Source organism: Lemur catta, chromosome 12 (assembly GCF_020740605.2).
Source record: "Lemur catta isolate mLemCat1 chromosome 12, mLemCat1.pri, whole genome shotgun sequence".
Classification (NCBI taxonomy): Eukaryota; Metazoa; Chordata; class Mammalia; order Primates; family Lemuridae; genus Lemur; species Lemur catta.
This window is the reverse complement of record NC_059139.1, coordinates 86540593-86554144: the sequence shown is the minus strand read 5'-3', so window position 1 is coordinate 86554144 and position 13552 is coordinate 86540593. Positions and strand designations below refer to the sequence as shown.

The following is a 13552-nucleotide window of genomic DNA, read 5'->3' as shown; positions in this document are numbered from 1 at the left end:
CAATCATGCAAACAGTAGTGCATTTTAGGTTAATTTCTTCCTAACCTGCATATTCATCTCCAGTCTCAGCTGGGCTTATTCTGCTGTTTGCAAAACAGGGAAAAATGTAGTAAAGGCTCATTTTCCCTGCATGATATGAATGACAGCTTGTGCTCCTACCTCCAGAAGGTTGAAAGGCCAGATGAAAAGGCTCTCTGGGTGCACTAATTAGTAGGCACTAACATGACATTTTCTTGATTCTTGGGTCAGTGGGTCAAGACTGGGAACGAGGGATGAGAAATATTGTGAAATGCTCATGAAAATACAATGTTAAGGTCGGGTAGGGAGGGTTGGTTGGCAGGAACTAAAGAGAAGGTGCTCTGTCATTCCAAGAGTTTGTATTTGACCCTTGTTTTGCTAAGTGAGAGTCTGTAAACACCAAGATGAAGGAATATTGTTCAATTACTCGATAAGCCTAATTTTCTATTTCAATTGCCCTTCTGGAAAAAAAAAAAACCTAAACTAAACTACAGTGAGGTCACATAACACTAAAGAGTGCTTAAAGTATGCTTACTTTAAGCCTAAAAAAAAAAACTACTTAAATTTAGCATATGAGATACAAAGTCACATACTTTCATTATGAAAATAGATCCCTATGTTTATATTTCTGCCTTATATGCAAATATGACTGTTTTAGAAAGCCAGGAATTACGTCACCAAACATAAAATCTGTTTGCGTTTTTGTGCTTCTTTGAATCAGAAACAAAATCTTCTGTTGTATGGCTCAGTTTAAGAAATTCACTTTTATTAAGTGGTAAATTTTTACTAACATTTTGTTTGTTCAAGAAATTCCCATAAATAAATAGTTTTCTTTGTTAAATTAGTAAAAATACTTTCTTCTAAAAACACATGCATATGTTTCAAACTCTCCAATATATGTACACTATTTTTTTTTAATTCTGTTTACTAATTCAACAAAGAAAATTATTCTTCAAAGACCCTGCCAGAAATAAAATCAGGAAAATATTCCAAGAACACAAACACAGCTTTAACTTAGGGGCTTGGTTAATAGGCTACAGAGCCCCCTTTTTAGTGTCTGGTCCCAGACTGAAATCAGGACAATGTGGCAGAAATGAAAGTAGTTTCCACCTGCCGAGCTGTATGAAATGAATGAAATTATGTTCTGGCTCTAGTTACTTAAGGCTTCATCACAAAAACCACCACGTAAATTGGCATATTTGCCACAGAATCTACAGAACAGGAGAAGGCTGAAGACTCAGTAAGGCTCAACCTACTGGGTCACCCCTCAGATTGTCCCCTCTTGAGGGCCAGGCATAAGCCAAGTTACACAGAGTCTGCTTCACGGAACATCATCCCGTCTACTGACCCGACGGTTCCGTTACCAAGTTGCACAGCTATTTTCACAAGCACTGAATTCACAGTGAGGGCTAGTGCGGGCAGGGGCAAGGTGGATACACACATACACACACACGGGAAAGTTTGTAATAAACTTTAATTCTAATATTTATGTCACTACTGAAAAAGTACACAGTATACCTAATACCGTTATGACTTTTTTCTTCTAAATTTTAGGAAAACATCTTGAACAGGAAGTTGGTTAATAAGGATTTTCATGACAAAGTGAAGCAAGGAATGGAGTCAGTTTAATAAATCCTATTTTCCTGACTACCATACCAGACCTCTTTTTTTTTTTTTAAGTCTTTCTGAGTTTCTTACATATGTTGTCCCCTTTCTTGCTTTGCTCTCTTTGCAAACTAGTTATTATCTACCTGGCATCACAGGACAGTGTAAAGCACTCAGCACGGTATCTATCTGGCATGCATTTGTTTATTTATTCTACAGATATTCACTGAGGGCCTATGATATGCCCAGGAGTTGTTCCAGGCTCTGGGATTCGGCAGTGAACACACAACAGATGAGAGCCCAGACTTTGTGGAGCTTGCATCCTATCCGGTGAGGGAGGCTGACTATAAAACATGAGCAAATATCATGATTTCAGAAATCATCAGTCCTTTGGCGAACAATACAGCAGCTGAAGAGGGTGCAGAGAGCTGGTCAGAGAAGGCCTCGCTGAGTGGGGCAGGGTGAGGGGAGCTGGACCTGGGGGAGACACCGGGACAAGGGAATGCAAGAGTTCAGTGCGGCCGCCTCTGGAATTTCATACTGGCAAGGGGTGAACAAGGACTGTTTTTACTCCTATTTTTTAAAAAAAATTTTTTTGAAGTTAAAGCCTAAGGCACTTGTGGCCCAGATGGATTAACAGGGAGTTACCATTACCTTCTCACTTGAAGCAACTGACTAGATAAATAACTGCAAAAAATAATGTGGGAAAAATGGTTCTCAAGACATTGGGCCTGACACCTGTAATCCTAGCACTCTGGGAGGCTGAGGAGGGAAGATCGTTTGAGCTCAGGAGTTTGAGACCAGCCTGAGCAAGAGAAAGACCCCGTCTCTACTAAAAATAGAAAAAAAATTAGCCAGACAACTAAAAATAGAAAAAAATTAGCCACATGTGGTGGCGTGCAACTGTAGTCCCAGCTACTCAGGAGGCTGAGGCAGAAGGATCGCTTTGAGCCCAGGAGTTTGAGGTTGCTGTGAGCTAGGCTGACGCCACGGCACTCACTCTAGCCCGGGCAACAGAATGAGACTCTGTCTCAAAAAACAAAACAAAAAAAATACTATAAGTAACCAAGCTTATGAGAGTGATTCAATGCACATATACTTAAAGTTATGTTTTTAAATTAACAGAAATATGTTCTATGTAAAGTACTATGTATAAAATAAAAATGTACAATTTTAAGGCCAGTTAAAATTTTAATCATTATTTTAAAAGTATTTATTCTTCCCAGTCAAATGATAACAATAATAGCAAGATAACAAAAAGACTTTCATAGCAATTATTATATGCAGGCACTGTTTCAACCTCTCACTCATAGTTATGACTCACTTCATTCTCACAGCAAACCTATAAGATGGGTACTATTACTCTCACTTTGCAGGTAAGGAACCTGAGATTAAGTAAGGAAATGGAGAGATTATGTAATTTGACCATGGCAGCGCTGCATTTTGAATCCATCAATTTGGCTCAGAATCTGTCTTCTTGACCACTGCACAATACTGACCCCCAGTGAACAGATCCCCCCTTATATATAGTCCTAGTCATTGGGAAACTAAACACTTGGAAGTGAGAGAAACTCAGAAAAATCCTGGAGTGATGACGGTATCTTCTATCCATTCTCTCAAGCTTCTGCCCTCTGAAAGGGACTTTGCAGGAACCCAGAACTTGGAAGCAGAGGAGGCATGAGGTCTTTGTCCCCAGCTACTTCAAGCCTGTGCTCCCCTCACTCCCCTGAGAAAGGTAACAGGGACACCGAAGAACCAGACACAGGTCTATATAAAAAGCACACAACTCTGTAGAGCAGAAGGCTGCTTCTGCATATTACCTCTTCCTGGCAGGGTCTGTATCCTCCCCACCTTCTGAATCTCCTTGCATTGTGGTTCCAAATCTTAGCTTGTATGGTTTTTACTATAAAAATAATATGTAGTTATGAAAAAAAAATTCAAAAAGCACAAAAGAATATAAACTGAAAAGTTTGTCTCTTATATCAGAGACTTGTGTAAGTCCTTGCCAGCTCAAGAGGTAACTTAAATATCCTCTCAGAAATTGTCTATACACATATAACTCTGTATGTACAAATGTATATTGAAGTTACTTAATTTTCTTACACAACTGGAGACATACCATACAGTTCCACCACTTTATTTTTTCATTTAATACATCTTGGACATCTTTATTTATTGGTATATTGTGACATACTGTATCTCATTATTTAACGGCTACATAGTACTCCTAAGTATGGTATAATTGTATATAATATTCTTATGTATAGTATTATTGTATCATAATTTATCTAATTAGGATTTTAAGGTGAACATTAAATCACTTACAGTATTATTTATTTATATTTCAGAATATTATGGGGGTACACACATTTTAGTTACATGATTTGCTTTTGTACAGTTTGAGTCAAAGTTGTAAGGGTACCCTTCACCCAGTTAGTGTGCACTGTACACGTTAGGTGTGAATTTGCCCATCCCCTCCTCCTCCCTCCCACCTACTTGATTTCCCTTGGTTTTACTTCCATATGTGCACATAAGTGTTGATTGATTATTTCCAATTTAGTACTGAGTACATGTAGTATTTATGGTACATTGAGTATTCATCTGATACTTCAGTAAGAAGAATGGTTTTCAGTTTCATCCAGGTTGTTACAAAAGATACTAGATCACCATTTTTTTATGGCTGAGTAGTGCTCCATGGTATACATATACCACATTTTATTAATACACTCACGTATTAATGGGCACTTGGGTTGTTTCCACATCTTTGCAATTGTGAAGTGTGCTGCTATAAACATTTGAGTGCAAGTGTCTTTTTTATAAAATGTCTTTTTTTCCCTTTGGGTAAATACCTAGTAACGAAATTTCTGGATCAAATTGTAGGTCTACTTTTAGATCGTTGGGGTATCTTCATACTACTTTCCATATAGGTTGTAGTTTACAGTCTCATCAACAGTGTATAAGTGTTCCATTCTCTCTGCATCCTTGCCAGCATCTCACTGTGGTTTTGATTTGCATTTCCTTGATGATTAGAGACAGGAGCATTTTTTCATGTGTTTGTTGGATCAGAACAGAGAATCCAGATATGAATCCATCCTCATATTGCCATCTGATCTTTGACAAAGCAGACAAAAACATACACTGGGGTAAAGAATCCTGATTCAATTAATGGTGCTGGGAAAATTGGATAGCCACATGAGGAAGGCTGAAACAGGACCTGCACCTCTCACCACTCACAAAAATTAATTCACGATGGATAACAGACTTAAACCTAAGGCATGAAACCATAAGAATCACAAAAGAAAATGTTGGAAAAACTCTTATAGATATCAGCGTAGGCAAAGAATTTATAAAGAAGACCTCAAAAGCAATCACAGCAGCAACAAAAATAAATAAATGGGACCTGATCAAATTAAAAAGCTTCTGCTCAGCCAAGAACACAATCAATAGAGCGAATAGACAACCTACAGAATGGGAGAAAATATTTGCATGCTATACATCCGATAAAGGGCTGATAACCAGAATCTACAAAGAACTCAAGCAAATCAACAAGAAAAAAATCAAACAACCCCATTAAAAAGTGGATAACACATATTTATAGTCTTATGCTACAATATAAAAAGAGAATATCCTTGTACCTGTGCATGTACGTACATACATACATAGGATAAACTACCAAAAATTTAGCCAGATTTCTCCCTCCTTAATGTACTAAGTTACACTGTCACCAGTAGAATATGGAATGTCCAGCCTATCCTGATCAACACTGGCTATTAGTCACTTTGGCCATTCTGGTGAGTGAAATGAGATTTAATTGGGTATATTTTAATAAGTATGCAAACTTATGTTGGCATATGTTTCCATTCCAACTATCTCCCATAAAATTACACAGAAGCCCAACCTACCTGTTATGCTTTCTACTCCTAGAGATATCTTTCCCTCAGAGATTTCTAGAAATCCCTCTGTATAAACCAAGGGAAGCTGCATTTAATTAAATAAATGTATTAAGGATTCCATTTAAGTTTGCTTAACAAAACAAATTATTTTGTTATTCTGACTAAATTTTTGCCACAGTTCTGGAAACATTAAGTCAACAGAATTTAAAAAGAAAAACAAATGCCATTACTTTAAAGGGAAGATTCTGATTCCTCAGTGTGGTTTTTATTAAATGTCAGAGCCAATTTTTTTCCTTTGTGATAATATCTCTGAAATTATACTGGAAGTCAATGATAAAATATTTCAAAATGTGGGTTTACACCTGATTTTTCAGGAATATACTTAAGAAATAAAATAAACTTCACCTAAGGAAGGGCTTAACCCATATACTCCAGGTTAAACGGTCTCTCTCTTCCAGATGCTTATATCTTACAATATTATTCACTTCTAATCAAAGCAGGAAAAAAAAAAGCTTTCCTTATAACAGATTAAAAGTGTCTAATAAGTAACTCAAGTGCCTGCCAAATACAGATGGGGATTCTATATACAAATAAAGTGTTAAGCTCCAGTGTTCCACACTAGCTTAGGTCAGTATATTGTTAAACTAGGAATCTGAGATATATTAATACACAAAGGACTACTATCTGCTAAGAATATGACTTTTCATATATATATTAGAACAAGATGCACCAAATATTAACTCCAGGCTTGAAATCAACATACTCTCCTTCCTGAGTAGAGATAAGCAATAAAGATAAAATAAAATAAAGAAGGTTGTTATTCTGCGATAAAAAGTTAAATCTCTAAAAGAGCCATTTATGGTTTCCCCGTTATGAGCCAGATTCTCAACAAGGTATTCACAATACATACAGTTTTTATGAGGGGATGTGAGTAAGAAACCCTTTAATTGTAAAGAATTAGTATGATGTTTGATTACTAAGTATATTTACAGTTAAAAAAATTAGTGTAAAAATTTGATTGTTTCTACTCTGAGCCTTAAATCACATTTCCTCTATTCTAAGAAACAACTTAGGAACAAAATGGTGAGTGGGGAACCTAAAATGGCAGCTTTGCAGCCTTAAAAGCATTTGAATTAGAATAAGAAGCCAGGGGCTCCAAGAAGAATGCCTTCATGAAGAAAATAAATATGCTTAATACCAATTATAATTTGTAAGATTTCAGTGATAGTGTGAAAGCATTTATCTTTCTCTATCAAGAGAAAAAGGTGCTTAAAATTTTCAAGAAAAACAAACAAAACTGGAAATAATATAAAGGTTCAAATATAAAGCAAACTAAATATAACATGATTTGGTACAGTTTCTAGAATAATAAGAAGAGTGTCCATTGTCATAAGTTTTGAAATATTTTCCATTGAGCTTTACAGATATAATAATTTGTAAGGGAATATTTCCTTCTCTACAGTTCTAAACACACTTCTTGATTATATAGTGAAAATATAAATAAATATATATACACACCATACATATAATTATACTATTGGAAACATTAATTATGGTGCTCAGTTTTTAGATTCAACCTATATTGCACAGAAGACAATTATTTTTACAGAACAGATTGTAAATATTTTAAAAACCTGTCAATATAAAAAAACATGGCACACTGAGAAGATATGAGATGAACTGGGGAGGGAATGGGTGAAAGGAATTGAATGGGGTGCATTTTCTCATCTTAATAATTGGTAGTCAAAAGATACTGCTAAAAGTTGGTGGGTGAAGAAAGATTCAAGCTGCAAAGCAACCAACAGAAAAAATTATAATGTCAATTTTTTAAAAAACTGATGAAATTAAAATCATATACAAAGTGAAAATTGAGTGTGGAGGGAAAGTGAATACACAGGTAGGTGAGCTAAATTCACCTTTCAAAGTGGAGGGACAATGGAGATATTCGAAGATTCAGACATGAAGAAATGGAAATACAGATACGTTATTTATAGTCATTGTGCTTTAAACAAACCAGCAACTTTTCAACTAACTTCCGGTTCTGGAAGGTCTAGACATACTTTATTTTTTTCCTTTTACATGTTTATGCAGTGTTGGAATTTTTTCCACACACATATATTACTTTCAGACATCCTAATAATAATGTAATCTCTGCAAAATGTTTTAAATCTTTCTGGTTATAAATGAAAGATTTTCTTGAGTTTACTGATATTTATTGGGTTACAGGATTGCAGATATTTATAGGATTCCAAGTTTCAAGTCTAAACCCTAGGACTGACTAATTTTAGCTATAGCTCCTTGACTAATTATTTGAGTGTGAAAAGTCTTCATTTTTCTCCTCTTAAGCTGTATCAATATGACACAAAACCAATCAATCAATTCAGTGTGAGGGAAAAAATGCACTCAAATACATCAGGTCATACATGCTGATTGGCTACCTAGTTTTTCATTTGTTTCAATGTCATATAACGTTGACTTAGATTTTCTGTAAAGTGTGAATACTGATGGTTGTTGCTTACCTGAGTTGTGACAATAAATCATGTTAAACAATGAAACATTCTCAAAGATAGCTGCTATCATATAGCTTTATTTTTCTCCTTTACATCCTGCTTTAAAAGAATGTAAACAGATAAATAAATTTTATCTCCACTATGTACTAATTTGGGCAAATCTCTAAATATCTTTTGAGTCATAGTATCTTCATTAATAAAAAAAAAGAAAGAATGACAAAACAAGGTCTACTGTACCAGACTGCTGGATAATAAATGTCTTGGTGCTTTGTAAGATACTTTGAAATGGCAGGAATAATCATTGCAAATTATGCAGAGGTCAACACAGTCTCCAGCAGGAAACAGAGAACGGCTTTCATGGGCATTTCAGGACAGACTTCCTCAGAGGCTGCTTAAAGAAGGGATTTGTGGTTGAAATAGCCTGTCATATACAGGAACAAAATAATCCATCTTTTTGCTCTCAAAACTATTTAGCTATAGACTGTGCTTCCTTATCACAAGCCCATGGCTTCAGCAAAAAAGACCAACTCTTCCACTTGCTTCCAAAATCCTGCAGAATCTGCTGCAACCCAAAGACGCATTCTTGTGTTCCACAGCTCTCCTGGAGGAGCCGGCCACAGCCAACTCCTTCCTGAATCCTCCCCGCTCTGGGCACCACCTGCACAGAGCTGGCCCACCTTCCTCAGGCCCAGGACTCCTGTCCTGCCCTCCTTTCCATGATCAAGTGAAATTCCACCTCCATTCCAGAGCCTTCTGGAACTTCAGGCATCAATGTCTTCCTCCCCTTTAAACAGAAGCACCTAAACGGAAATTCAAATATGCTTTTCCACAGATATTTACTGAGCTGCGTTCCAGGCACTTTGCTATGCTCTGTATTAACAACGACAGAAGCAGCAGCTAACATCACACCTTATAATTATAAACTGTTTTGATAACTATCTTAATATCTCTTAGTTTCTAGTCTATAAACACCATGAAGGCTAAGACCATGGATTTGCTATAAGGAACTGTGAGTATGTTATAAAGTAGAAGTATAAGAAGCTACCTGACATATACTTAGTATAAATTGCTTGTTTTTAAAACACTATTTGAATGTGTAAGAGAAGACAGATGTGCTCTCCGGAGTCCAGGATGTTTTCCCTCAAGAGCTGATGCTGCCAAATAGACCTACAGTAAAAGGGGACAAAGAGGAGGGGCAAGCGTTGCAGACAGAACAGGTACCAAGACCCTGAAGCAGCAGGTGAGGGGTGGAAGAAGCTGAGTAGTACAGCCAGCCAGCGAGGACAGCACCTCTGCAGGAGGCTGGAGAGGGAGGAAAAAGCTAATTGCACAAAACGGCTCAACAAGTATTAATTGCCTATCACATGCCATGCTCAGATCTAGCCACAGGAGAAGAAACAACAGCAAACATAGAAAAAAATCCCTAACAGAGCTTACTTACATTTTAATGGGCCGCGGTGGGGGAGGGTGTTAAAGACAATCACACAAATGAATGCATATTAGCTGACGATAAGTGCTATCGAGAAAAATAAACCAGGACAATGGGGACAGAGAGGGCCTGGATGAGAGGGTGTATGACTATTATATGGAGTAGTCAGGGAAGGTCTTGATGGTAAAATGATATTTGAACAGAGACCGTACATAGTTTCCTATTCCTTCTGTAATAAACACAACACCCATTTATTATCTCTCAGTTTTATAGGTCAGAAGTCCAGTGGGTTTAACTGATTTTCCTGTTCAAGTCTCACCAGGCTAAAATCAAGCTGTTGGCAGGGCTGTGTCCCCTTCTGAGGTTCCTGCAGCAGAGTCCTTGCAGTTGTAAGACTGAGGTCCCCATTTTCTTGCTGGCTGTTTCCAGGTCCTTGGAGGCCACCTGCATTCCTTGACTCACGGCCCCTTTCTCCATCTTCCAAGCCAGCAACGACAGCTCGAGTCCTTCTCTAACCTACTCTCCTACTTTCCTCTTCTATTTTTAAGGATCCATGTGATTACACTGGGTCTACCCAGATAATCCAGGATAATCTCCCTTATCTTGAGGTCCTTAACCTTAATCACATTTACAAAGTCCCTTCTTTTATTATATATATAATGTAATATATATACAATATAATATCTTATATTCAAGGTAACATATTCAGAGGTTCTGGGGATCAGGGTATAGGGAGTGGTGAAGATCCATCATGCCACCACCACCGAGCTGAAGGACATGAGGGTGGGAGTCCTGAGACTGGGGCAGGAGGCAGGTGGTCCGGCAGAAGGAAGAGTGATTGCTTGGCATGTCTATGCTCCTCGAGTGATCAAGAGAGAGAAGGGTGAGAAGGTCTGAGTGGTGACGGGGAGAGGTGAGTGAAAGTAGAACCAACAGGACAGGCTGATGACTGGATATAGGGTTGGGAAAAATGAATAAAAGAGAGAGAGGAATCAAATGCAATGGTGACAGTTTTGGCCTGAGCAAGCGGCAGGATGGTGGTGCTTCCATCACCGCTGAATTGGGGAAGACGGCATCGACCAGGTATGGGCAAGTAAGAGCTCAGCATTGGCCATGCTAAGTTTGAGATGCGTATTAGACATCAAGTGGAGATGCTGGGTAGGACAAGCCTGGGGATAAGAGGTGAAGTCTTAGCTAGAGACAAAAATTTAGGAGTCATCAGAGTGTGAATGAAAACTGGATCTGATCACCTGGAAGGAGAAGTTTATTTAGAGGTTTTTAGATCATATTAGGGTTTGTGGTTTTATCATTTCAGCAACGAGAAGCCTTTGCTTCATTTTAAATGCCTTCCTTTTCCAAACTAAACATTTCTTGCTCCTACAGCTGTCCTTCTGATCACATGGTTTTCAGGTCTTGCACTACAACTCCTGGAATAAAATACAATTTTTCAATGTTGTCCCTAAAATGTTGAATCCAGGATTCAATGAAATACCGGTATTTCCCAATAATGAATGGATCATGTCCCCAAAATCTGTTTTTCAGGTAGTTTAAAATTCAGTACACATTTTCTGATAGAATCAGTATAAAAGATAGTTAGGTTTAATGTCAACCTTTAAAAAAACTATAATATACAAATATATGTTTGTATATAATATATTTCATATTGTATACAATATATACAATATACAAATAAATATACATAAATTACAATACTGATTATTTCACCCATCAGATTTGCAGTATTAATCGCAGTGGTTTAGAGTTTTAGCTCTTGAATCAAACTGCCTGGGTTTGAATTTTGTGTCTTCTACTACTCTCTTCTGGGCTCTGCTAGTACTCTATGATTTGGGGCAAGTTTACAAGCCTCAATTTCCTCACCTGTATGTAACATGGAGCTTACAGTGGTGCTTATCATACAGGTTTGTTGCAAGGATTAAATGTAATTATGCACGTAAATCCTTACAACACTGTGTGGCATTTAGCAAGAGTCCAAACAACATTACCTGTTCATATCATCATTGACATCTAACCACAGCTACAACTATTTCTTTAGCAAGGGGGGTGGGGGAGCCGTTGATAGATGGAGAGAGGGAAAAACCATCATGAGAGTAACTGACTGACCACATTCACCCGAGGGGGCTGACCCGCAGTGCACACGTGGTGGGGTCTCTGCACGTACCTCTGCCAACGCCCACGCATAGCCCTGGACTCCTGAGTGGAGCCGTGGCTGCCCTCAGTTTAGCTTATGCTTCTGCATCTGCACCCTGCGTTCACCTAAATGTTTTGGAAACCATATCTCAATGTCAGCTCATGATGCCTCCGAGGTCAAATAAAACCCCCAGGTCTTCCCCAAGGGTTCCTGAATAGCTAATTTTCAGATCTGAGGTCAGGCTCTATAAATGACCTGTTAAATACTATCATGTTAATTTTGATCCATTATGTAAGACTGCTGAAACTTTTCTGAAAATTGATTCTGTCATCCAAAACATGAGTCAGTATCCTTGCCGAGCTGTGTGTCATCTGTGAATCTGAAGTGCCCGCCTTCCGTGCCCTCACCCAGGCCCGAGTGCGCACGCTGCAGCCTCCCAGCCGGTCTCCCTGCACCACTCTTGCCCCGTGGCAATCAACCCACACTTAACAGCAGCCACAGGGGCCCTTTTCAGTCTTACATCAGATCCTCCCTCACTCCCTGACACACCCCTCACTCACCTGGCACAGCCACACCAGCCTCCTTGCTCATTGTCAGCTGTAACAAGCACATTCCCAACTATAGGCTTTTGTGGTACTTTTTCCTCTACCTCTGCTGTCCCCAACCCCTGGCCGGTGGACTAGTACTGGTCCGGGCCTGTTAGGCATCGGGCCAGACAGCAGGAGGTGAGCAACGGGCAAGTGAGGGAAACTTCATCTGTATCACTGGTATCACCACATAAGCTCCACAGTCAGATCAGCTGTGGCATTAGATTCTCACAGGAGCAGGAACCCTACTGTAAACTGCAGCATGCAGGGATCTAGGTTGTGGCTCCTTATGCAAGTCTAATGCCTGATGGTCTCAGGTGGAGCTGAGGCCGTGATGCCAGCGCTGGGGAGCGGCTGCAAATACAGATTATCATTAGCAGAGAGGTTTGACTGCACAATAAATGTGATGACTTGAATCATCCTGAAACCACGCCCCCTCGCCCCATGGAAAAATTGTCTTCTATGAAACTGGTCCCCAGTGCCAAAAAGATTGGGGACTGCTGATCTACCTAGAAAGATTCTCCATCATTTTGTTCAATTGCTGTTCCAAGTCATCACCTCAAAGAGGTGTTATCTAACCCCCCACCCTAAAACAGCAACTAGCTCCTCTCTATCCCTAGACCTGGCTTTATTTTTCTTCTGTGCATTTACCATTTACCACGGTCTGGCATAAACACACACAAACACACACACACACACACACAATGTTTGCTGGCTGGCTGGTTAGTTTACTATCTGTTTGTTCATTACATTATAAGCCCCATTAGGACAGGAATTTCATCTGTTTTGTTCACTGTTATATCCCCACAGCCTTAAACAGCACCTGGCAGCAAAGCAGGTTGAATCCATGAGATAAGGGTGGAGGGGAAGAAACGGTGCTCAGGGAATTGAGAGCTGGACGACAAATTGAGAAGAACGTGACTACGCCTCTGTCCAGCCCAGCTATCTTATAGCGAAAACAGTAAAATGATTTAGTTTTGTTAGAAAGAACAACCAATAAGTTAGATATGATAGAGGCAGATTGTGCAGTATAAGATGGTTTCTTACAGGAAGGTGGTTGTAGTTGGTCAAAAGAATACTGTTAATGAGGGCCTGAAAGCTATGAAAACAAAGATCTTCTATTATTATAAAAAGAAACTATCAATCTTAATAATTTGTACTATAAGCTAGTGATATGGTAGAAAGACACCTGACACCCAGATCTGCCATCTCCTGGCTGTACTTCCTTATCGATGTTGCTGATCCACTCTGAGCCTCAGTGTTCACATCTGTAAAATGGAGATGATAATGCCTACTTTCCTAGGGCTGGTGATGAAGTAAATAAATAAGACAAGGTATATAAAGCCCTTAGCACATGGCCT

At 38.8% G+C, this 13552-nt stretch overlaps 1 protein-coding gene across 1 annotated transcript in view; it reads right to left on the bottom strand.

Annotated features, from left to right (window-relative positions):
• The window catches only part of SNX24 (sorting nexin 24), a 152646-nt gene that overhangs the window by 73226 nt on the left and 65868 nt on the right, over nt 1-13552 (bottom strand). The gene's annotated exons all lie outside the window — the stretch shown is intronic.